This window comes from Mercurialis annua, assembly GCF_937616625.2.
Source record: "Mercurialis annua linkage group LG4 unlocalized genomic scaffold, ddMerAnnu1.2 SUPER_6_unloc_53, whole genome shotgun sequence".
Classification (NCBI taxonomy): Eukaryota; Viridiplantae; Streptophyta; class Magnoliopsida; order Malpighiales; family Euphorbiaceae; genus Mercurialis; species Mercurialis annua.
In genome coordinates, this window is record NW_026605986.1 from 1 (window position 1) to 16,356 (window position 16,356).

At 57.5% G+C, this 16,356-nt stretch overlaps 60 non-coding genes across 60 annotated transcripts; 36 read left to right on the top strand and 24 right to left on the bottom strand.

Moving 5' to 3' along the window:
* Nucleotides 1-72, top strand: TRNAQ-CUG (transfer RNA glutamine (anticodon CUG)). The gene has a single exon. It is a non-coding gene; the product is annotated as a tRNA-Gln (tRNA).
* An 82-nt stretch (nt 73-154) lies between these two features.
* On the top strand, nt 155-248 carry TRNAT-AGU (transfer RNA threonine (anticodon AGU)). The gene is made up of 2 exons: nt 155-191; nt 213-248. It is a non-coding gene; the product is annotated as a tRNA-Thr (tRNA).
* An 87-nt stretch (nt 249-335) lies between these two features.
* TRNAP-AGG (transfer RNA proline (anticodon AGG)) lies at nt 336-407 on the top strand. Its single transcript has one exon. It is a non-coding gene; the product is annotated as a tRNA-Pro (tRNA).
* Nucleotides 408-501: 94 nt separating this feature from the next.
* Nucleotides 502-573, bottom strand: TRNAD-GUC (transfer RNA aspartic acid (anticodon GUC)). Its single transcript has one exon. It is a non-coding gene; the product is annotated as a tRNA-Asp (tRNA).
* Nucleotides 574-758: 185 nt separating this feature from the next.
* Nucleotides 759-831, bottom strand: TRNAA-AGC (transfer RNA alanine (anticodon AGC)). Its single transcript has one exon. It is a non-coding gene; the product is annotated as a tRNA-Ala (tRNA).
* A 328-nt stretch (nt 832-1,159) lies between these two features.
* Nucleotides 1,160-1,232, top strand: TRNAR-ACG (transfer RNA arginine (anticodon ACG)). The gene has a single exon. It is a non-coding gene; the product is annotated as a tRNA-Arg (tRNA).
* Nucleotides 1,233-1,530: 298 nt separating this feature from the next.
* On the top strand, nt 1,531-1,637 carry LOC126663869 (U6 spliceosomal RNA). The gene has a single exon (XR_007637110.1). It is a non-coding gene; the product is annotated as a U6 spliceosomal RNA (small nuclear RNA).
* A 315-nt stretch (nt 1,638-1,952) lies between these two features.
* Nucleotides 1,953-2,023, top strand: TRNAG-GCC (transfer RNA glycine (anticodon GCC)). Its single transcript has one exon. It is a non-coding gene; the product is annotated as a tRNA-Gly (tRNA).
* A 68-nt stretch (nt 2,024-2,091) lies between these two features.
* Nucleotides 2,092-2,164, top strand: TRNAN-GUU (transfer RNA asparagine (anticodon GUU)). Its single transcript has one exon. It is a non-coding gene; the product is annotated as a tRNA-Asn (tRNA).
* Nucleotides 2,165-2,262: 98 nt separating this feature from the next.
* On the top strand, nt 2,263-2,335 carry TRNAR-UCG (transfer RNA arginine (anticodon UCG)). Its single transcript has one exon. It is a non-coding gene; the product is annotated as a tRNA-Arg (tRNA).
* A 65-nt stretch (nt 2,336-2,400) lies between these two features.
* TRNAL-AAG (transfer RNA leucine (anticodon AAG)) lies at nt 2,401-2,482 on the bottom strand. The gene has a single exon. It is a non-coding gene; the product is annotated as a tRNA-Leu (tRNA).
* Nucleotides 2,483-2,575: 93 nt separating this feature from the next.
* On the bottom strand, nt 2,576-2,648 carry TRNAV-AAC (transfer RNA valine (anticodon AAC)). Its single transcript has one exon. It is a non-coding gene; the product is annotated as a tRNA-Val (tRNA).
* A 73-nt stretch (nt 2,649-2,721) lies between these two features.
* On the bottom strand, nt 2,722-2,793 carry TRNAG-UCC (transfer RNA glycine (anticodon UCC)). Its single transcript has one exon. It is a non-coding gene; the product is annotated as a tRNA-Gly (tRNA).
* Nucleotides 2,794-3,009: 216 nt separating this feature from the next.
* Nucleotides 3,010-3,082, top strand: TRNAT-UGU (transfer RNA threonine (anticodon UGU)). Its single transcript has one exon. It is a non-coding gene; the product is annotated as a tRNA-Thr (tRNA).
* Nucleotides 3,083-3,177: 95 nt separating this feature from the next.
* On the top strand, nt 3,178-3,249 carry TRNAE-UUC (transfer RNA glutamic acid (anticodon UUC)). The gene has a single exon. It is a non-coding gene; the product is annotated as a tRNA-Glu (tRNA).
* Nucleotides 3,250-3,346: 97 nt separating this feature from the next.
* Nucleotides 3,347-3,441, bottom strand: TRNAY-GUA (transfer RNA tyrosine (anticodon GUA)). Its single transcript has 2 exons — nt 3,405-3,441; nt 3,347-3,382 (listed from the first exon to the last, which is right to left on the bottom strand). It is a non-coding gene; the product is annotated as a tRNA-Tyr (tRNA).
* A 135-nt stretch (nt 3,442-3,576) lies between these two features.
* On the top strand, nt 3,577-3,649 carry TRNAV-CAC (transfer RNA valine (anticodon CAC)). Its single transcript has one exon. It is a non-coding gene; the product is annotated as a tRNA-Val (tRNA).
* Nucleotides 3,650-3,716: 67 nt separating this feature from the next.
* Nucleotides 3,717-3,788, top strand: TRNAW-CCA (transfer RNA tryptophan (anticodon CCA)). Its single transcript has one exon. It is a non-coding gene; the product is annotated as a tRNA-Trp (tRNA).
* An 80-nt stretch (nt 3,789-3,868) lies between these two features.
* TRNAM-CAU (transfer RNA methionine (anticodon CAU)) lies at nt 3,869-3,941 on the top strand. Its single transcript has one exon. It is a non-coding gene; the product is annotated as a tRNA-Met (tRNA).
* A 92-nt stretch (nt 3,942-4,033) lies between these two features.
* Nucleotides 4,034-4,105, top strand: TRNAD-GUC (transfer RNA aspartic acid (anticodon GUC)). The gene has a single exon. It is a non-coding gene; the product is annotated as a tRNA-Asp (tRNA).
* A 90-nt stretch (nt 4,106-4,195) lies between these two features.
* TRNAI-AAU (transfer RNA isoleucine (anticodon AAU)) lies at nt 4,196-4,269 on the bottom strand. The gene has a single exon. It is a non-coding gene; the product is annotated as a tRNA-Ile (tRNA).
* Nucleotides 4,270-6,394: 2,125 nt separating this feature from the next.
* On the bottom strand, nt 6,395-6,466 carry TRNAH-GUG (transfer RNA histidin (anticodon GUG)). The gene has a single exon. It is a non-coding gene; the product is annotated as a tRNA-His (tRNA).
* Nucleotides 6,467-6,552: 86 nt separating this feature from the next.
* On the bottom strand, nt 6,553-6,625 carry TRNAV-UAC (transfer RNA valine (anticodon UAC)). Its single transcript has one exon. It is a non-coding gene; the product is annotated as a tRNA-Val (tRNA).
* Nucleotides 6,626-6,740: 115 nt separating this feature from the next.
* TRNAM-CAU (transfer RNA methionine (anticodon CAU)) lies at nt 6,741-6,812 on the top strand. The gene has a single exon. It is a non-coding gene; the product is annotated as a tRNA-Met (tRNA).
* Nucleotides 6,813-6,887: 75 nt separating this feature from the next.
* On the top strand, nt 6,888-6,969 carry TRNAL-CAG (transfer RNA leucine (anticodon CAG)). Its single transcript has one exon. It is a non-coding gene; the product is annotated as a tRNA-Leu (tRNA).
* Nucleotides 6,970-7,330: 361 nt separating this feature from the next.
* TRNAQ-UUG (transfer RNA glutamine (anticodon UUG)) lies at nt 7,331-7,402 on the bottom strand. The gene has a single exon. It is a non-coding gene; the product is annotated as a tRNA-Gln (tRNA).
* A 77-nt stretch (nt 7,403-7,479) lies between these two features.
* On the bottom strand, nt 7,480-7,551 carry TRNAP-UGG (transfer RNA proline (anticodon UGG)). Its single transcript has one exon. It is a non-coding gene; the product is annotated as a tRNA-Pro (tRNA).
* A 697-nt stretch (nt 7,552-8,248) lies between these two features.
* On the bottom strand, nt 8,249-8,346 carry TRNAS-UGA (transfer RNA serine (anticodon UGA)). Its single transcript is given in 2 exon segments — nt 8,249-8,293; nt 8,310-8,346. It is a non-coding gene; the product is annotated as a tRNA-Ser (tRNA).
* A 124-nt stretch (nt 8,347-8,470) lies between these two features.
* On the bottom strand, nt 8,471-8,543 carry TRNAK-UUU (transfer RNA lysine (anticodon UUU)). Its single transcript has one exon. It is a non-coding gene; the product is annotated as a tRNA-Lys (tRNA).
* A 123-nt stretch (nt 8,544-8,666) lies between these two features.
* TRNAL-CAA (transfer RNA leucine (anticodon CAA)) lies at nt 8,667-8,792 on the top strand. The gene is made up of 2 exons: nt 8,667-8,704; nt 8,747-8,792. It is a non-coding gene; the product is annotated as a tRNA-Leu (tRNA).
* A 70-nt stretch (nt 8,793-8,862) lies between these two features.
* Nucleotides 8,863-8,935, bottom strand: TRNAR-CCU (transfer RNA arginine (anticodon CCU)). Its single transcript has one exon. It is a non-coding gene; the product is annotated as a tRNA-Arg (tRNA).
* Nucleotides 8,936-9,014: 79 nt separating this feature from the next.
* TRNAT-CGU (transfer RNA threonine (anticodon CGU)) lies at nt 9,015-9,087 on the bottom strand. The gene has a single exon. It is a non-coding gene; the product is annotated as a tRNA-Thr (tRNA).
* Nucleotides 9,088-9,231: 144 nt separating this feature from the next.
* Nucleotides 9,232-9,329, top strand: TRNAS-AGA (transfer RNA serine (anticodon AGA)). Its single transcript is given in 2 exon segments — nt 9,232-9,268; nt 9,285-9,329. It is a non-coding gene; the product is annotated as a tRNA-Ser (tRNA).
* Nucleotides 9,330-10,899: 1,570 nt separating this feature from the next.
* Nucleotides 10,900-10,972, top strand: TRNAK-CUU (transfer RNA lysine (anticodon CUU)). Its single transcript has one exon. It is a non-coding gene; the product is annotated as a tRNA-Lys (tRNA).
* Nucleotides 10,973-11,055: 83 nt separating this feature from the next.
* Nucleotides 11,056-11,127, top strand: TRNAE-CUC (transfer RNA glutamic acid (anticodon CUC)). Its single transcript has one exon. It is a non-coding gene; the product is annotated as a tRNA-Glu (tRNA).
* Nucleotides 11,128-11,199: 72 nt separating this feature from the next.
* TRNAS-GCU (transfer RNA serine (anticodon GCU)) lies at nt 11,200-11,281 on the top strand. The gene has a single exon. It is a non-coding gene; the product is annotated as a tRNA-Ser (tRNA).
* Nucleotides 11,282-11,378: 97 nt separating this feature from the next.
* TRNAQ-CUG (transfer RNA glutamine (anticodon CUG)) lies at nt 11,379-11,450 on the top strand. The gene has a single exon. It is a non-coding gene; the product is annotated as a tRNA-Gln (tRNA).
* An 82-nt stretch (nt 11,451-11,532) lies between these two features.
* On the top strand, nt 11,533-11,626 carry TRNAT-AGU (transfer RNA threonine (anticodon AGU)). The gene is made up of 2 exons: nt 11,533-11,569; nt 11,591-11,626. It is a non-coding gene; the product is annotated as a tRNA-Thr (tRNA).
* Nucleotides 11,627-11,713: 87 nt separating this feature from the next.
* On the top strand, nt 11,714-11,785 carry TRNAP-AGG (transfer RNA proline (anticodon AGG)). The gene has a single exon. It is a non-coding gene; the product is annotated as a tRNA-Pro (tRNA).
* A 94-nt stretch (nt 11,786-11,879) lies between these two features.
* Nucleotides 11,880-11,951, bottom strand: TRNAD-GUC (transfer RNA aspartic acid (anticodon GUC)). The gene has a single exon. It is a non-coding gene; the product is annotated as a tRNA-Asp (tRNA).
* A 185-nt stretch (nt 11,952-12,136) lies between these two features.
* TRNAA-AGC (transfer RNA alanine (anticodon AGC)) lies at nt 12,137-12,209 on the bottom strand. Its single transcript has one exon. It is a non-coding gene; the product is annotated as a tRNA-Ala (tRNA).
* Nucleotides 12,210-12,537: 328 nt separating this feature from the next.
* TRNAR-ACG (transfer RNA arginine (anticodon ACG)) lies at nt 12,538-12,610 on the top strand. Its single transcript has one exon. It is a non-coding gene; the product is annotated as a tRNA-Arg (tRNA).
* Nucleotides 12,611-12,908: 298 nt separating this feature from the next.
* LOC126663870 (U6 spliceosomal RNA) lies at nt 12,909-13,015 on the top strand. The gene has a single exon (XR_007637111.1). It is a non-coding gene; the product is annotated as a U6 spliceosomal RNA (small nuclear RNA).
* Nucleotides 13,016-13,330: 315 nt separating this feature from the next.
* On the top strand, nt 13,331-13,401 carry TRNAG-GCC (transfer RNA glycine (anticodon GCC)). The gene has a single exon. It is a non-coding gene; the product is annotated as a tRNA-Gly (tRNA).
* A 68-nt stretch (nt 13,402-13,469) lies between these two features.
* Nucleotides 13,470-13,542, top strand: TRNAN-GUU (transfer RNA asparagine (anticodon GUU)). The gene has a single exon. It is a non-coding gene; the product is annotated as a tRNA-Asn (tRNA).
* A 98-nt stretch (nt 13,543-13,640) lies between these two features.
* TRNAR-UCG (transfer RNA arginine (anticodon UCG)) lies at nt 13,641-13,713 on the top strand. The gene has a single exon. It is a non-coding gene; the product is annotated as a tRNA-Arg (tRNA).
* Nucleotides 13,714-13,778: 65 nt separating this feature from the next.
* Nucleotides 13,779-13,860, bottom strand: TRNAL-AAG (transfer RNA leucine (anticodon AAG)). Its single transcript has one exon. It is a non-coding gene; the product is annotated as a tRNA-Leu (tRNA).
* A 93-nt stretch (nt 13,861-13,953) lies between these two features.
* TRNAV-AAC (transfer RNA valine (anticodon AAC)) lies at nt 13,954-14,026 on the bottom strand. The gene has a single exon. It is a non-coding gene; the product is annotated as a tRNA-Val (tRNA).
* A 73-nt stretch (nt 14,027-14,099) lies between these two features.
* On the bottom strand, nt 14,100-14,171 carry TRNAG-UCC (transfer RNA glycine (anticodon UCC)). The gene has a single exon. It is a non-coding gene; the product is annotated as a tRNA-Gly (tRNA).
* Nucleotides 14,172-14,389: 218 nt separating this feature from the next.
* On the top strand, nt 14,390-14,462 carry TRNAT-UGU (transfer RNA threonine (anticodon UGU)). Its single transcript has one exon. It is a non-coding gene; the product is annotated as a tRNA-Thr (tRNA).
* A 95-nt stretch (nt 14,463-14,557) lies between these two features.
* On the top strand, nt 14,558-14,630 carry TRNAE-UUC (transfer RNA glutamic acid (anticodon UUC)). Its single transcript has one exon. It is a non-coding gene; the product is annotated as a tRNA-Glu (tRNA).
* Nucleotides 14,631-14,727: 97 nt separating this feature from the next.
* Nucleotides 14,728-14,822, bottom strand: TRNAY-GUA (transfer RNA tyrosine (anticodon GUA)). The gene is made up of 2 exons: nt 14,786-14,822; nt 14,728-14,763 (listed from the first exon to the last, which is right to left on the bottom strand). It is a non-coding gene; the product is annotated as a tRNA-Tyr (tRNA).
* A 135-nt stretch (nt 14,823-14,957) lies between these two features.
* On the top strand, nt 14,958-15,032 carry TRNAV-CAC (transfer RNA valine (anticodon CAC)). The gene has a single exon. It is a non-coding gene; the product is annotated as a tRNA-Val (tRNA).
* A 71-nt stretch (nt 15,033-15,103) lies between these two features.
* Nucleotides 15,104-15,175, top strand: TRNAW-CCA (transfer RNA tryptophan (anticodon CCA)). Its single transcript has one exon. It is a non-coding gene; the product is annotated as a tRNA-Trp (tRNA).
* Nucleotides 15,176-15,256: 81 nt separating this feature from the next.
* On the top strand, nt 15,257-15,330 carry TRNAM-CAU (transfer RNA methionine (anticodon CAU)). The gene has a single exon. It is a non-coding gene; the product is annotated as a tRNA-Met (tRNA).
* Nucleotides 15,331-15,423: 93 nt separating this feature from the next.
* Nucleotides 15,424-15,495, top strand: TRNAD-GUC (transfer RNA aspartic acid (anticodon GUC)). The gene has a single exon. It is a non-coding gene; the product is annotated as a tRNA-Asp (tRNA).
* Nucleotides 15,496-15,585: 90 nt separating this feature from the next.
* Nucleotides 15,586-15,659, bottom strand: TRNAI-AAU (transfer RNA isoleucine (anticodon AAU)). The gene has a single exon. It is a non-coding gene; the product is annotated as a tRNA-Ile (tRNA).
* Nucleotides 15,660-15,770: 111 nt separating this feature from the next.
* TRNAF-GAA (transfer RNA phenylalanine (anticodon GAA)) lies at nt 15,771-15,843 on the top strand. The gene has a single exon. It is a non-coding gene; the product is annotated as a tRNA-Phe (tRNA).
* A 93-nt stretch (nt 15,844-15,936) lies between these two features.
* Nucleotides 15,937-16,008, bottom strand: TRNAH-GUG (transfer RNA histidin (anticodon GUG)). The gene has a single exon. It is a non-coding gene; the product is annotated as a tRNA-His (tRNA).
* An 87-nt stretch (nt 16,009-16,095) lies between these two features.
* On the bottom strand, nt 16,096-16,168 carry TRNAV-UAC (transfer RNA valine (anticodon UAC)). The gene has a single exon. It is a non-coding gene; the product is annotated as a tRNA-Val (tRNA).
* Nucleotides 16,169-16,356: the final 188 nt, after the last annotated feature.

Below are 16,356 nucleotides of genomic sequence, written 5' to 3' on the forward strand. Positions count from 1 at the left end.
GGTCCCATGGTGTAATGGTTAGCACTCAGGACTCTGAATCCTGCGATCCGAGTTCAAGTCTCGGTGGGACCTTCCGTTTTAGGACTGGCGCGCCAGCAGACCGTCGCGCGGGTGCAATCCCGTTTTTGCCAGGCCGCGCGCCTCGTACTCAGCCGCCTCCATAGCTCAGTGGTTAGAGCACCAGTCTAGTAGCGTGCTGATCGGAACTAGATAACTGGGGGTCGAGAGTTCGATTCTCTCTGGAGGCACGTCTCTTTTGGATGCTCCTACCTCAAACGGATCGTAACGGATCTGCCACCAACGGGTCGCCGGCAGCCTGGCCGTGCATCACAGTTGGTCCGTTGGTCTAGGGGTATGATTCTCGCTTAGGGTGCGAGAGGTCCCGGGTTCAAATCCCGGACGGACCCAGTGTTTTGTCTTTCTCGCGCCACCTACCCTCCCTTTCCGGCAGCCAGCACCGAGTTTGGGGTAAACGGCCCCCCTTTGCCACAAAAGGAAAGCCTCTCCGGCGGGGAATCGAACCCCGGTCTCCCGCGTGACAGGCGGGGATACTGACCACTATACTACCGAAGATGCGGCCCGAGAGGTGACCGCACGGCCCGCTTCCCTACCTACTTGACGGAGCGAAACGGCGGAACCGGGTCCGATCACTCGCTCACTCGCTCTGTTGCAGGTTCAACGTCACTGATTTCGGCTGCCTCGCCCCTGTACCAATGCTGCTGGGTTACCAAGCGTCTCCATCCGCCTGCCAAAACAATTGGAGGATCAGAGTATCGATCTCTGGACCTCCCGCATGCTAAGCGGGCGCTCTACCATCTGAGCCAATCCCCCGAATCTGAGAAGTTAGAGTGCTGTCGTCGTGCAGGCTCATCTCATCCGGGGGGGCTAGACAGCACGCCGCCTCTTGGTCTACGCCCACCAACACCATGTGCACGTCTACGATGCCGCCTTACGGAAACGAGGAATAAGTTTCGACTGGGCTACGGACATGATTTGATGCCACCTTGCCATCCATGAGGATCGCGCAGGGATTCACAAAGAAAGAAAAACAAGAAAAAAAGAAGAAAAAAATGGATCAAAATCGGGCCACGGGACGCTTTCACGGGACGAGCCGATGACAGATGCTTGTTCGGTCGACTCAATGAGGGTGATCATAGTCGGTCCTGTGGCGCAACGGATAACGCGTCTGACTACGGATCAGAAGATTCCAGGTTCGAATCCTGGCAGGATCGCGAGCTGACGCTTCTTTTATGGACGGTTGCGGAGACGGCCGCTAGGGGGCTCCCCCGTCGAGGACACGGTGCGAGAGGCTGACGTTTGAGGCCCTGTCTCCATGGGCACACCATTGCCACGGACACGGGCACAATGCCAATGCGCAGTCAGTGGCAGTTGCCGTCCGCCTGCCACGCCGACGGAGCCACCAGAATCACAGAGTAGCCTGGGCAGCCCGTCCAGAGGGGCTACGAGCCGTGGCTAGAGTGAGCCCGCCCGCTGGCAGTACATATACGGTCAGCAGCGCCGCTCGCCCCCGTACTCGCTTCGGCGGTACATATACTAAAATTGGAACGATACAGAGAAGATTAGCATGGCCCCTGCGCAAGGATGACACGCAAAATCGTGAAGCGTTCCACATTTTTGCTCGAGCGATGCCACAAATCGACATGCGTCTGCGTGCGGGTGTGTGCCTGCCGGCGCACATGTCCGCGCTACGCGCGTTCCGTGGTCAGATACAACTTTGTGTGTGCGTGTGGGTGTGCGCCGTTGGGCGCCCGTATACGCGCGAAGAATAACCTGTGTGTGCGCGCGGGTGTGCGTCTGCCGCCCCGCCCGCGTCACGCACGTTCGGTCGGATACGTCTTTGTGTCTGCGTGTGGCTGTGTCTATACGTCTGCCCCGGGGAGGTTTTCCGAGTGGGCACCTCCTCGCGGCCGTCCCTCGCATTGGGTACCAACGCATCGGTGGTTCAGTGGTAGAATGCTCGCCTGCCACGCGGGCGGCCCGGGTTCGATTCCCGGCCGATGCATGTTTTGCATCCATGACCCCGACAGGCGATCACCAACGCTACTTGCCAACCGTTCGACACCCTCGTCGGCCTCCGTGGCGCAATGGTTAGCGCGTTCGGCTGTTAACCGAAAGGTTGGTGGTTCGACCCCACCCGGGGGCGCTTGTTCTTTTGTCGGCAGACCAGGGGGGTTCCACTTCAGGGATGCCATGCAGCCTCCGTCCAGCTCCGGTGTATGACTCGGGCCGTGGCACCCAGAGGACCGTGTGGCCTAATGGATAAGGCGTCGGACTTCGGATCCGAAGATTGCAGGTTCGAGTCCTGTCACGGTCGGCGCACCCCCCACCATTTTTATTTGGAAGGCTCAGGTTGGGATCGTGGTGGAAAAAATATCAGGATGGCAGCGGTGGGATTCGAACCCACGCCCCCGAGGGGACTGCAGCCTTAATGCAGCGCCTTAGACCACTCGGCCACGCTACCCACACGCATTCCGCCCGAGGGCGTAGGAAAAAAAGGGATGCCCCTCGCTCCCGACGGCAGTTTTCGTTGTGCCGTGATCCCGAGCAAAACGAGTGATTCCGCCCAGGATCGAACTGGGGGCCTTCTGCGTGTTAGGCAGATGTGATAACCGCTACACCACGGAATCCTGGTGGCTGTGGAGCCGGCGGCATGCCATGGATGCCCGCGGTCCCAGCCCCATCGAGCGGTAAGCAAAACAGTGCGACAGCCGGGAATCGAACCCGGATCAACTGCTTGGAAGGCAACTATGCTAACCACTACACCACTGTCGCTGGGTGAACAAGTGCGGTGACGAGCACGCAAATGGCACTGTAAACGGGAACCAACGCAACGTGCTACAGTGTGCGCAGGCTTGCCCCGACACCGTAACAGACCATGAGCGCGGGACAGAGCTTCGACACTTTCCTTTCGTTAGTCAGGGCCCGTGGCGGGTCATTTCGGCCGCGTGTTCAGTCAATAAATTTTGGACATTGTTCACCGTTCCATCCGCCCCCATGGCTCAGTGGTTAGAGCACCGGTCTTGTAAACCGGGGGTCGGGAGTTCGAATCTCCCTGGGGGCACGGGTGCCTTTTGCCTGACACCTTGCCGAGCCCTATTTCTGCGGCAGGCAGCTCGCCCAGAATGAGTGTCACCGTCGAGACGCAGCGCTCAACCGTCCGGTATGGTCTAGTGGTTAGGATTTCTGGCTTTCACCCAGGAGGCTCGGGTTCGATTCCCGGTACCGGAACTTTTGCACTCTCTTGCCCTTGCGGCCAGCTGAGCCGCAACGCTCCGCTGCATTCCGGGCATTCCGTTCGCGCGCGGACGATGCAAAAAGGGGACCTTCCTTCGAGCCGGATTTGAACCAGCGACCTATGGATACCCGCAATCAGCCGTCTCCTACTACAGTCCACCGCTCTACCAGCTGAGCTATCGAAGGAATCTGGGTGATGCCCGACGCGGTCGCGGTCAGTCCCTGCTGGTGCGTCCCCACCCCCGCAGCCGTCGCCGTCGCTCCCTCCCGCCTTGGCTTGACGTCCTTTCCGACACGCCCTTGAACATGGCGAAGGAAGCCGATTCCGTGGTGTAGCGGTTATCACGTCTGCTTCACACGCAGAAGGTCCCCGGTTCGATCCCGGGCGGAATCATTTTGCCTTCCGGGGCCCAGCTGAGAATAAGGGCAGGACGCAAAGCACTGGGTCGGGTGAGAGGAGCGACTCCGTGGCGCAACGGTAGCGCGTCTGACTCCAGATCAGAAGGTTGCGTGTTCAAATCACGTCGGGGTCAGCCGGGCCTTTCTTTTGGCATGTGGTTGTGTGCGCCTTGGTGGCCGGGGGAATGCCGGGCGTGTCGCGGGGGTGGAAGTGGCCTCGGTAGCGCAGTAGGCAGCGCGTCAGTCTCATAATCTGAAGGCCGTGAGTTCGAACCTCACCCGGGGCACAAGTTTTGTTTTGCGCCGCGCCGCAAAGTGCTTCAAAAGTGTATGGCACTTAGGCACTTTGGCGCGTGTCGCGGCGCGTGTGTTTGTGTATTCCTCGGTAGTATAGTGGTCAGTATCCCCGCCTGTCACGCGGGAGACCGGGGTTCGATTCCCCGCCGGGGAGGGCTCTGTCTTTTGCTTGTGGTCGGAGGAGGGTGGTGTCAAAAAATAAAAATGAATTTGAACGATCCAGAGTGCGAAAATGAAGGTCCAGTGGCCCATGGGGGGATCGAACCCACGACCTTCGCGTTATTAGCACGACGCTCTAACCAACTGAGCTAATGGGCCAGATGAGGGTTGATTTCACGACCGCTCGTGCGAAGCGGCGGACTTGGCCGAGGCCGAACTCGATCTCCTCGGGCCGGGCTTATGGGCTGGCACAGTCGCAGCAAGTATCAAGCCGAAATAGCTCAGTTATAGCTGGCACGTCGCGCAGGTGCTGCCCATCCCGGTGCGCGCCGCCACGGACGCCAGGAAGGCCATCTCGCGCTTCCTCTGGGCCGGCGAGCCCTTGCGTGTGCCCCTCGCCGTCGTCGTGCAGCCCTCGCGGCGCGGCGGCCTTGGACTTCATGACCCGCTGCACAAGAGCAGGGCCATGTTCACCGCCCGGTGGATGACAGCAGCGCGCGCCGAGGAGCGCACACTGTCCGGCGCCTGGCTGCAGGTCCTTACGGCTCTCTTCAAGGACGACGAGACCGTGTCGCCCGCCGTGCGCTACTTCACCAGCGCGCGCGAGACCTCCGCCAAGATGACCGTGCCTGACGACGCGCAGGGCCCGGCCCTCTCCCGCGCCATGTACTGCGTGCTGCTGGAGGAAGCCGCCGTCACGCCCCGAGTGCAGCTGCAGCGCCCCACTGCCAACTGGGACATCGTCTGGAGGAGGCTGGCTTCCAAGGCCCTCCCCGTGGCCATCCGAGCCGTGTGGTTCCGCGCCGTCCACGACGTGCTGCCCACCAACGCCAGGCTCAAGGCGACGCGCCAGGCAGACAACTCCACCTGTCGAGCCTGCGGCGCCGCGGAGGACACAGTGCTGCACCGGCTGACCACCTGCCAGGCCGGGTCGAAGGACATCTGGACCTGGACCGCGGCCAAGGTCGCGCCCTTCCTGGACGACAGCGCCGCCGCCCTCGAGCCCACCACCATGCTCGTCCCGGACCGCCCCGCCGCGTCCAAGGCTGCGGACGACGCCGTGGCCTGGCTGCTCGCTACCACCTGCAGCTTCTTGGCCGAGACGAAGGTGCACAGCATGGCCAAGTTCATGGCCTTCGCCGCCGGGCTGGAGCGCCCCCCCACCATCACCATCTAGACGACCGAGGCAGCTTCCACCTAGAAGAGACCGTGGTCCAGTTGTGTGAGCCCCTGCGATGAGCCGGTGTGCCCAAGGGCACATCTCGTGAGCAGGCCTGTAACGACCCGGTGCAGTCTTGAGCTGCATCCGCGAGCAGGATGTGAGGACGGACAGTTTACGCACGGATCCTGAACATGGTGATGATCCCTCGGTTCCGCGGTACAACGTTCTTCCCACCCCGGTCGTCTGGCGCTCCGCCCCTCCCCATCTCTCCGGACGCCTGGCCCACCCGACGTCTGGCGCTCCGCCCCTCCCAGACTCTCCGGACGCCTGGCGCACCACCCGTCGCCACCGGCCACGCCGGGCCAGCCGACGACACGACGCGCAGCCAGCAGACGACGTGACAGCTACAGGCCAGCTAGCCTCCCCCCCTTCCCCGGTCTCCTGGCGCGCTGCCCCACAGTGCCCCTGGACGCCTAGCTCACTCCCTGAGCGAAACGCCGCCAGCCGGCGCAGCTGCAGCTGCAGACAAGCCGCCTCCTGGATTTTAATTGATATTGTTCTATTGTGATTCAATATTGCTATGAAATTATTCTTTGCTAATATAATACGTTCTAATTAAATTATATTTGTTGAAAAATGTAACTGCTGGTCACTAACAGAATCGTTATGTGTTTCAGTCGCCCAGTCCTTTCGGACGCAGCCCGCCCGCCGGCCGACGGAGTGTGAGTCGATGACGACAGATGGCGCTGGGAGAGGAGTGTGCGAGAGAGAGAATGGGTCGAGCCGGCGGCGGACGACCATAACCTCAAATGATATTCTGCCTTGTTGCTTGATTCCTTGTAATTGTTATGTATTAACTAGCATAAATTATTGCCTGTTACTTTACCTACTTTTATTAGTCACGTTGTTATTACATATCATTTGATTTGTATCTTGTTTGTGACCAATAAAAATCTGTTAAAAAAAAAAAGTTGGGAGAGCAGTAGACTGAAGATCTGAAGGCCCCCGGTTCAATCCCGGGTTTCGGCAAGGCCCCCTCTTTGCACACCCTGGGCAGGAGGGAGACGAAATTTTAGGTTTTCTTTTCATTTGTGGAGGTGGGGAAAAGAAAAGTGTGCTCCTTGCCGTGACCAGGATTCGAACCTGGGTTATCGCGGCCACAACGCGAGGTACTAACCACTATACGATCACGGCTGGCCTGAGAGCATAGCTAACGCGACGCGCCGCCTCGTACCGCCTCTGCTTTGCCCTGGGGACACGGCGTCTGCTCTGGCAAAACATGATTCCGCCCAGGGTCGAACTGGGGGCCTTCTGCGTGTAAAGCAGACGTGATGACCACTACACCACGGAACCGGGACGATGGTACCCTATTCCGGCAATCAGTGCATCATAACCTGCCGCAGCCGTTTCATTACACAAGGAACAGGGTCTGACCGGAACCAGAGATGGTTTACTTTCTTCCACGAGTAGCAGAGTGGCGCAGTGGAAGCGTGCTGGGCCCATAACCCAGAGGTCCGAGGATCGAAACCTTGCTCTGCTAGCAACACTTTTGCACTTGTGCCTGTATTTTTAAGAACCGGCTGTCACCGGAACGGCTTTAAAATCCGTTGTGTCGGGTAGCGTGGCCGAGCGGTCTAAGGCGCCAGTTTCAGGTACTGGTCTCTTCGGAGGCGTGGGTTCGAATCCCACCGCTGCCACCTTTATGACTGTTTTGCACCATCAAAAACTGGCCTTGGGCATAAAGAAGGGGGCACCCGGGTTTGAACCGGGGACCTCTCGATCTGCAGTCGAATGCTCTACCACTTTTTTTTTTTAAACAAGTTTATTGATAAACTTTAACAAGTAACAAGGTATTGTAATGTAATACATAGATTTAAATAGATTAAAAGGCGAGAGGCTACACAGTTAGTTATAAGACTAAGGTATGAATAACATTATACCACTGAGCTATACCCCCCTGCTTACAGGGTAAGAATGCTCCTCTCTACAATCCCCAACAAGGTTCACCCTTTGCGTTAAGAACAAATAAAACTAAAGAGCCGAGGAATGTGTACAGAAAGGTCCCACCGAGATTTGAACTCGGATCGCTGGATTCAAAGTCCAGAGTGCTAACCATTACACCATGGGACCGTGCACGGGGTTATCACCGGGGGCGAAGAGTGTTCAGGTGTTCAGGCCCGAGCATGCCTGTTTCTCTCAGAAAACAAGGGCCCGTCCGGGATTTGAACCCGGGACCTCTCGCACCCAAAGCGAGAATCATACCCCTAGACCAACAGGCCACGATAAGGGACAACGACCATCTCGCTACCACCCAATCATAGGCCGTCCGCATAGCACGTTCATCAGACCTTCGTTTACTTACAAATTCAACTCAAGGATGCGCGCCTGCGAACGTCAGGATAGGCCGTCCCGCGACGCACCCGTGCATGCACTTCACGTTATTGCCCACCTGCCAGGCGCTCCGTCGTCAGCCTACCGACTATTTCTTCTTAACTGGCCGACTTTGCGGACGGGCTGTGCGAGACCCACGGTCCACGGGCTGGAAATAAACAAACAAACGAATAGATGAATGAATGAATAAATAAATAAAATGGAGATTCAGGGTATCGATCCCTGTGCCTCCCACATGCGAAGCGGGTGCTCTGCCATTTGAGCTAAATCCCCGTGTCAAAGTTGCGCAAGAGCATTGTGAACAAGAGGGACGTCATTTGGACTCAGGTCCGTGGATGGCCATCGCCGACTCACGACCCTTCCACACCTTCCATCCTTTTTGGGGCGTACTGCGGACGTGGGCCCCGTCACGTTGCAGCCCCGGCGACCAGAGCCCGGAGAGAGAGAACGAGCAATTTTTCACGGTAGCGGGATGTTGTCGACCCTCTCTCATGTGCCTCAAATTCGTAGGGGATCGCACTACTTTCACCGCCTTCTCTACATTCAGAAGACATTTTCTTAAAATTGAGTACGACAACAAAAATACGCAACCGGCAGGATTCGAACCTACGCTCCCAGAGGGAAACTGATATCATGTCTACCACTTTTCAAGTCAGTCACCTTAACCACTCGGTCACGGCTGCTACAGTATCGGGGTGGCTTGGTTTCGCACAACTTCGTCCACGGGGACCACGCCCACCCTCAAAATGAGCCAATCCTTTGAGACCAAACACCTGCGTCAAGAGGGACACCAGAGGCAAAACAAGACGCCCAATGAGGGACTTGAACCCTCGACCCTTGGATTAAAAGTCCAATGCTCTACCGACTGAGCTAACCGGGCTCGTATACGTCATTGCTGCATGCAAGACGACCAGGTGTCCAGGGAAACGCGTCGGCCACGGATCACATGCTACGTGACGTGAGCGTGCCAATACTATCACGGCACGCCGCCCTGCCTACCATCGTCAGGATGGCCGAGCGGTCTAAGGCGCCAGACTCAAGGGAACCATGGCCCTTGCCCGTCTCGCAGAGCGGGCCCGAGTGTTCTGGTCCTCGAATGAGGGCGTGGGTTCAAATCCCACTTCTGACATCAAATTTTTACGTTTTTCCGCTCTGACGTTAAAATATGCACATTTTTTGGGGAAAATAAGACAAGGCAGTACCCCTGGAGGGACTCGAACCCTCAATCCCCGGTTTAGGAGACCGATGCCTTATCCATTAGGCCACAGGGGCTACCCGCAACATTCACGTAGTGAGCGTCCACCTATTTTCCACATCGGTGTCGGCAAGACCCGTAAAACGACGAGCTGACTGCCTCCAGGGAGATTTGAACTCCCGACCCCCGGTTTACGAGACCGGTGCTCTAACCACTGAGCCATGGAGGCACCTAACGACAGCAGCAACACGCCCCCACGCAGCAATGACGTCTGGCATCCAGGCGCACGACGCGCGAGACGGTGCACACCAGTCAAACGCAACCATCGCGTGAAACAACTCATAGGTACTGTGGGGCGGCGCCACTCCTCAGTGCAGTCGTGGCCGAGTGGTTAAGGCGACTGACTAGAAAACACTCCAGATAGTCATCAGTTTCCCTCTGGGAGCGTAGGTTCGAGTCCTACCGACTGCGGTATTTTTTTGCGCTCCGTCTGTTTATTTAGTCCCGCCGTTTACCCGCCAGAAAAGGTCGAAAACCCACGCGAGGGACGCTCACGCGTCGCCCCTCCGCGGGGCCACTGATTTCCAAGGGGCATCGCCACAGGAGCACGGACAAAACAAAGGGATGGTTCATCGTCCATTTAAAATATCACAACGATTCAATCGGCTCAGTGTCGGGAGGGGGGTGTAGCTCATCGGTAGAGCGCTCGCTTTGCATGTGAGAGGCACAGGGTTCGACACCCTGCACTTCCACTCTTTTTCTTCTTCTATCTAGTGTCCCTTTTTATTTACCCGGGTAAAACCGACTTGCATACAGCCGTGTATACAGGTATATAAAAGTTGAATACGGGTTTATAAAAGTTGGATACAGCCTTATAAGAGTGCTTGTATAAAGTCGTATTAGAAGATGTATAAAGTTGTATTAAGCTACGCGTATTCACCTGTATACAAGTGCACATGTGTTGGTGTGCACAACACGAAATACAGACTCTTTCAACATGATAGCACCCTGTAGGTACTCGCAGATACACCCTCAGGGAGAGGGAGGCCTTCTCGCGGGCTGCACGCGAGCGTGCGGTGTCTGTTAACCGACAAAGAAGTTGTTTGATACAATTGTATGCTATTCCACAAACATGTATACTTTTGTATTTTGTTTTATAAAATTTTAAAGGAGCTCATCACTAGTACATGAAAGTGTATACCTTTGTATTGGAGAACTTATACGGCTTTATTAGCTTGCATACACATGTATATGCCATTGAATACGATTGTATTCAAATACCATACAAGTATATACGCCTATATACAAAAGCCTTTATACGAATGTATTAAATGTTTATAAAGCTGTATACCTACTTTATAAAGTTTGATAAAAGATTATACATTTATATAAGCAAGTTTATAAAGTTCTATACAGGTCGGTTTTACCCGGGTATTTTTTATTTTTTCAACAACGCGATGACGACACACACACACGTGCGCGCGCGCACCCACGCACGCACAAGCACGCACAAGCTCACACAAGCACAAACGAGCACACCCGAGCAAGCACCCGAGCACACACAAGCACACACAGGCACACACAGGCACACACAAGCACACACAGGCACACACAGGCACACACAAGCACACACGAGCACACACCCGAGCACACACCCGAGCACACACCCGAGCACACACCCGAGCACACACAAGAGCACACACGAGCGAGCGGTGGACAGGTCGGAAATTTTCTGTGTGCGACTAACATGTTCCAAAATAACTCTACAAATCTCATAGTGTGCTCTGGGCACTATGAACAGAGCATGCTTACTGAGCACACTCCCACCATAGCGTGCTCAGCAGAGCTCCGGCGGGCGATGCCGTGCACGGCCCTCGCCCGACCACGTAGGCAGCGCAGGTCTGCTCCACACATGCGCGTGTTCGCGTTGCCTACCGCCAGGGCGTCTCGTGCCCGGCACCGTCTCACCAGAAAGGCCGCGGGTCCTCCCTCGTGCCCATGCTTCTCTCTCAAAGAGGCACGAGTCGACCATGTGCTATACGCCCGGCTAGCTCAGTCGGTAGAGCATGGGACTCTTAATCCCAGGGTCGTGGGTTCGAGCCCCACGTTGGGCGTTCTCATCCTTTTGCCCGCTCACGCGTGCTTCTGCGGCTTATGTCCCCTTGTCTAACCCCTGGATCCCGCACTTGCCAGAACATCCGGTATGGTCTAGTGGTTAGGATTTCTGGCTCTCACCCAGGCGGCTCGGGTTCGATTCCCGGTACCGGAAGTTTTTGACTCCACTGCGTCACTCCCACCAACTCAACCGCATGGACGCATTTCCCGCGTCCCACCCGTAACAGACGAGGTGGCCGAGTGGTTAAGGCGTTGGACTGCTAATCCAATGGGCTCTGCCCGCGTGAGTTCGAATCTCATCCTCGTCGGTCCGACCTTTTGCCTCGCCGTCATTTCACTCGTGTTTCTCTGCCCGCACTGGCGTGAATCAAGTGTGTTCGCGGTCGTCACGTTGCTCACCCGTCCGGTCCCATGGTGTAATGGTTAGCACTCAGGACTCTGAATCCTGCGATCCGAGTTCAAGTCTCGGTGGGACCTTCCGTTTTAGGACTGGCGCGCGAGCAGACCGTCGCGTGGGCGCAATCCCGTTTTTGCCAGGCCGCGCGCCTCGTACTCAGCCGCCTCCATAGCTCAGTGGTTAGAGCACCAGTCTAGTAGCGTGCTGATCGGAACTGGATAACTGGGGGTCGAGAGTTCGATTCTCTCTGGAGGCACGTCTGTTTTGGATGCTCCTACCTCAAACGGATCGTAACGGATCTGCCACCAACGGGTCGCCGGCAGCCTGGCCGTGCATCACAGTTGGTCCGTTGGTCTAGGGGTATGATTCTCGCTTAGGGTGCGAGAGGTCCCGGGTTCAAATCCCGGACGGACCCAGTGTTTTGTCTTTCTCGCGCCACCTACCCTCCCTTGCCGGCAGCCAGCACCGAGTTTGGGGTAAACGGCCCCCCTTTGCCACAAAAGGAAAGCCTCTCCGGCGGGGAATCGAACCCCGGTCTCCCGCGTGACAGGCGGGGATACTGACCACTATACTACCGAAGATGCGGCCCGAGAGGTGACCGCACGGCCCGCTTCCCTACCTACTTGACGGAGCGAAACGGCGGAACCGGGTCCGATCACTCGCTCACTCGCTCTGTTGCAGGTTCAACGTCACTGATTTCGGCTGCCTCGCCCCTGTACCAATGCTGCTGGGTTACCAAGCGTCTCCATCCGCCTGCCAAAACAATTGGAGGATCAGAGTATCGATCTCTGGACCTCCCGCATGCTAAGCGGGCGCTCTACCATCTGAGCCAATCCCCCGAATCTGAGAAGTGAGAGTGCTGTCGTCGTGCAGGCTCATCTCATCCGGGGGGGCTAGACAGCACGCCGCCTCTTGGTCTACGCCCACCAACACCATGTGCACGTCTACGATGCCGCCTTACGGAAACGAGGAATAAGTTTCGACTGGGCTACGGACATGATTTGATGCCACCTTGCCATCCATGAGGATCGCGCAGGGATTCACAAAGAAAGAAAAACAAGAAAAAAAGAAGAAAAAAATGGATCAAAATCGGGCCACGGGACGCTTTCACGGGACGAGCCGATGACAGATGCTTGTTCGGTCGACTCAATGAGGGTGATCATAGTCGGTCCTGTGGCGCAACGGATAACGCGTCTGACTACGGATCAGAAGATTCCAGGTTCGAATCCTGGCAGGATCGCGAGCTGACGCTTCTTTTATGGACGGTTGCGGAGACGGCCGCTAGGGGGCTCCCCCGTCGAGGACACGGTGCGAGAGGCTGACGTTTGAGGCCCTGTCTCCATGGGCACACCATTGCCACGGACACGGGCACAATGCCAATGCGCAGTCAGTGGCAGTTGCCGTCCGCCTGCCACGCCGACGGAGCCACCAGAATCACAGAGTAGCCTGGGCAGCCCGTCCAGAGGGGCTACGAGCCGTGGCTAGAGTGAGCCCGCCCGCTGGCAGTACATATACGGTCAGCAGCGCCGCTCGCCCCCGTACTCGCTTCGGCGGTACATATACTAAAATTGGAACGATACAGAGAAGATTAGCATGGCCCCTGCGCAAGGATGACACGCAAAATCGTGAAGCGTTCCACATTTTTGCTCGAGCGATGCCACAAATCGACATGCGTCTGCGTGCGGGTGTGTGCCTGCCGGCGCACATGTCCGCGCTACGCGCGTTCCGTGGTCAGATACAACTTTGTGTGTGCGTGTGGGTGTGCGCCGTTGGGCGCCCGTATACGCGCGAAGAATAACCTGTGTGTGCGCGCGGGTGTGCGTCTGCCGCCCCGCCCGCGTCACGCACGTTCGGTCGGATACGTCTTTGTGTCTGCGTGTGGCTGTGTCTATACGTCTGCCCCGGGGAGGTTTTCCGAGTGGGCACCTCCTCGCGGCCGTCCCTCGCATTGGGTACCAACGCATCGGTGGTTCAGTGGTAGAATGCTCGCCTGCCACGCGGGCGGCCCGGGTTCGATTCCCGGCCGATGCATGTTTTGCATCCATGACCCCGACAGGCGATCACCAACGCTACTTGCCAACCGTTCGACACCCTCGTCGGCCTCCGTGGCGCAATGGTTAGCGCGTTCGGCTGTTAACCGAAAGGTTGGTGGTTCGACCCCACCCGGGGGCGCTTGTTCTTTTGTCGGCAGACCAGGGGGGTTCCACTTCAGGGATGCCATGCAGCCTCCGTCCAGCTCCGGTGTATGACTCGGGCCGTGGCACCCAGAGGACCGTGTGGCCTAATGGATAAGGCGTCGGACTTCGGATCCGAAGATTGCAGGTTCGAGTCCTGTCACGGTCGGCGCACCCCCCACCATTTTTATTTGGAAGGCTCAGGTTGGGATCGTGGTGGAAAAAATATCAGGATGGCAGCGGTGGGATTCGAACCCACGCCCCCGAGGGGACTGCAGCCTTAATGCAGCGCCTTAGACCACTCGGCCACGCTACCCACACGCATTCCGCCCGAGGGCGTAGGAAAAAAAGGGATGCCCCTCGCTCCCGACGGCAGTTTTCGTTGTGCCGTGATCCCGAGCAAAACGAGTGATTCCGCCCAGGATCGAACTGGGGGCCTTCTGCGTGTTAGGCAGATGTGATAACCGCTACACCACGGAATCCTGGTGGCTGTGGAGCCGGCGGCATGCCATGGATGCCCGCGGTCCCAGCCCCATCGAGCGGTAAGCAAAACAGTGCGACAGCCGGGAATCGAACCCGGATCAACTGCTTGGAAGGCAACTATGCTAACCACTACACCACTGTCGCTGGGTGAACAAGTGCGGTGACGAGCACGCAAATGGCACTGTAAACGGGAACCAACGCAACGTGCTACAGTGTGCGCAGGCTTGCCCCGACCCCGTAACAGACCATGAGCGCGGGGACAGAGCTTCGACACTTTCCTTTCGTTAGTCAGGGCCCGTGGCGGGTCATTTCGGCCGCGTGTTCAGTCAATAAATTTTGGACATTGTTTCACCGTTCCATCCGCCCCCATGGCTCAGTGGTTAGAGCACCGGTCTTGTAAACCGGGGGTCGGGAGTTCGAATCTCCCTGGGGGCACGGGTGCCTTTTGCCTGACACCTTGCCGAGCCCTATTTCTGCGGCAGGCAGCTCGCCCAGAATGAGTGTCACCGTCGAGACGCAGCGCTCAACCGTCCGGTATGGTCTAGTGGTTAGGATTTCTGGCTTTCACCCAGGAGGCTCGGGTTCGATTCCCGGTACCCGGAACTTTTGCACTCTCTTGCCCTTGCGGCCAGCTGAGCCGCAACGCTCCGCTGCATTCCGGGCATTCCGTTCGCGCGCGGACGATGCAAAAAGGGGACCTTCCTTCGAGCCGGATTTGAACCAGCGACCTATGGATACCCGCAATCAGCCGTCTCCTACTACAGTCCACCGCTCTACCAGCTGAGCTATCGAAGGAATCTGGGTGATGCCCGACGCGGTCGCGGTCAGTCCCTGCTGGTGCGTCCCCACCCCCGCAGCCGTCGCCGTCGCTCCCTCCCGCCTTGGCTTGACGTCCTTTCCGACACGCCCTTGAACATGGCGAAGGAAGCCGATTCCGTGGTGTAGCGGATATCACGTCTGCTTCACACGCAGAAGGTCCCCCGGTTTCGATCCCGGGCGGAATCATTTTTGCCTTCCGGGGGCCCAGCTGAGAATAAAAGGGCAGGACGCAAAGCACTGGGTCGGGTGAGAGGAGCGACTCCGTGGCGCAACGGTAGCGCGTCTGACTCCAGATCAGAAGGTTGCGTGTTCAAATCACGTCGGGGTCAGCCGGGCCTTTCTTTTTGGCATGTGGTTGTGTGCGCCTTGGTGGCCGGGGGAATGCCGGGCGTGTCGCGGGGGTGGAAGTGGCCTCGGTAGCGCAGTAGGCAGCGCGTCAGTCTCATAATCTGAAGGCCGTGAGTTCGAACCTCACCCGGGGGCACAAGTTTTTGTTTTGCGCCGCGCCGCAAAGTGCTTCAAAAGTGTATGGCACTTAGGCACTTTGGCGCGTGTCGCGGCGCGTGTGTTTGTGTATTCCTCGGTAGTATAGTGGTCAGTATCCCCGCCTGTCACGCGGGAGACCGGGGTTCGATTCCCCGCCGGGGAGGGCTCTGTCTTTTGCTTGTGGTCGGAGGAGGGTGGTGTGAAAAAATAAAAATGAATTTGAACGATCCAGAGTGCGAAAAGGAAGGTCCAGTGGCCCATGGGGGGATCGAACCCACGACCTTCGCGTTATTAGCACGACGCTCTAACCAACTGAGCTAATGGGCCAGATGAGGGCCGATTTCACGACCGCTCGTGCGAAGCGGCGGACTTGGCCGAGGCCGAACTCGATCTCCTCGGGCCGGGCTTATGGGCTGCCGCCGTCGCAGCAAGTATCAAGCCGAAATAGCTCAGTTGGGAGAGCGTTAGACTGAAGATCTAAATGTCCCCGGTTCAATCCCGGGTTTCGGCAAGGCCCCCTCTTTGCACACCCTGGGCAGGAGGGAGACGAAATTTTAGGTTTTCTTTTCATTTGTGGAGGTGGGGAAAAGAAAAGTGTGCTCCTTGCCGTGACCAGGATTCGAACCTGGGTTATCGCGGCCACAACGCGAGGTACTAACCACTATACGATCACGGCTGGCCTGAGAGCATAGCTAACGCGACGCGCCGCCTCGTACCGCCTCTGCTTTGCCCTGGGGGACACGGCGTCTGCTCTGGCAAAACATGATTCCGCCCAGGGTCGAACTGGGGGCCTTCTGCGTGTAAAGCAGACGTGATGACCACTACACCACGGAACCGGGACGATGGTGTCCTATTCCGGCAATCAGTCCATCATAACCTGCCGCAGCCGTTTCATTGCACAAGGAACAGGGTCTGACCGGAACCAGAGATGGTTTACTTTCTTCCACGAGTAGCAGAGTGGCGCAGTGGAAGCGTGCTGGGCCCATAACCCAGAGGTCCGAGGATCGAAACCATGCTCTGCTAG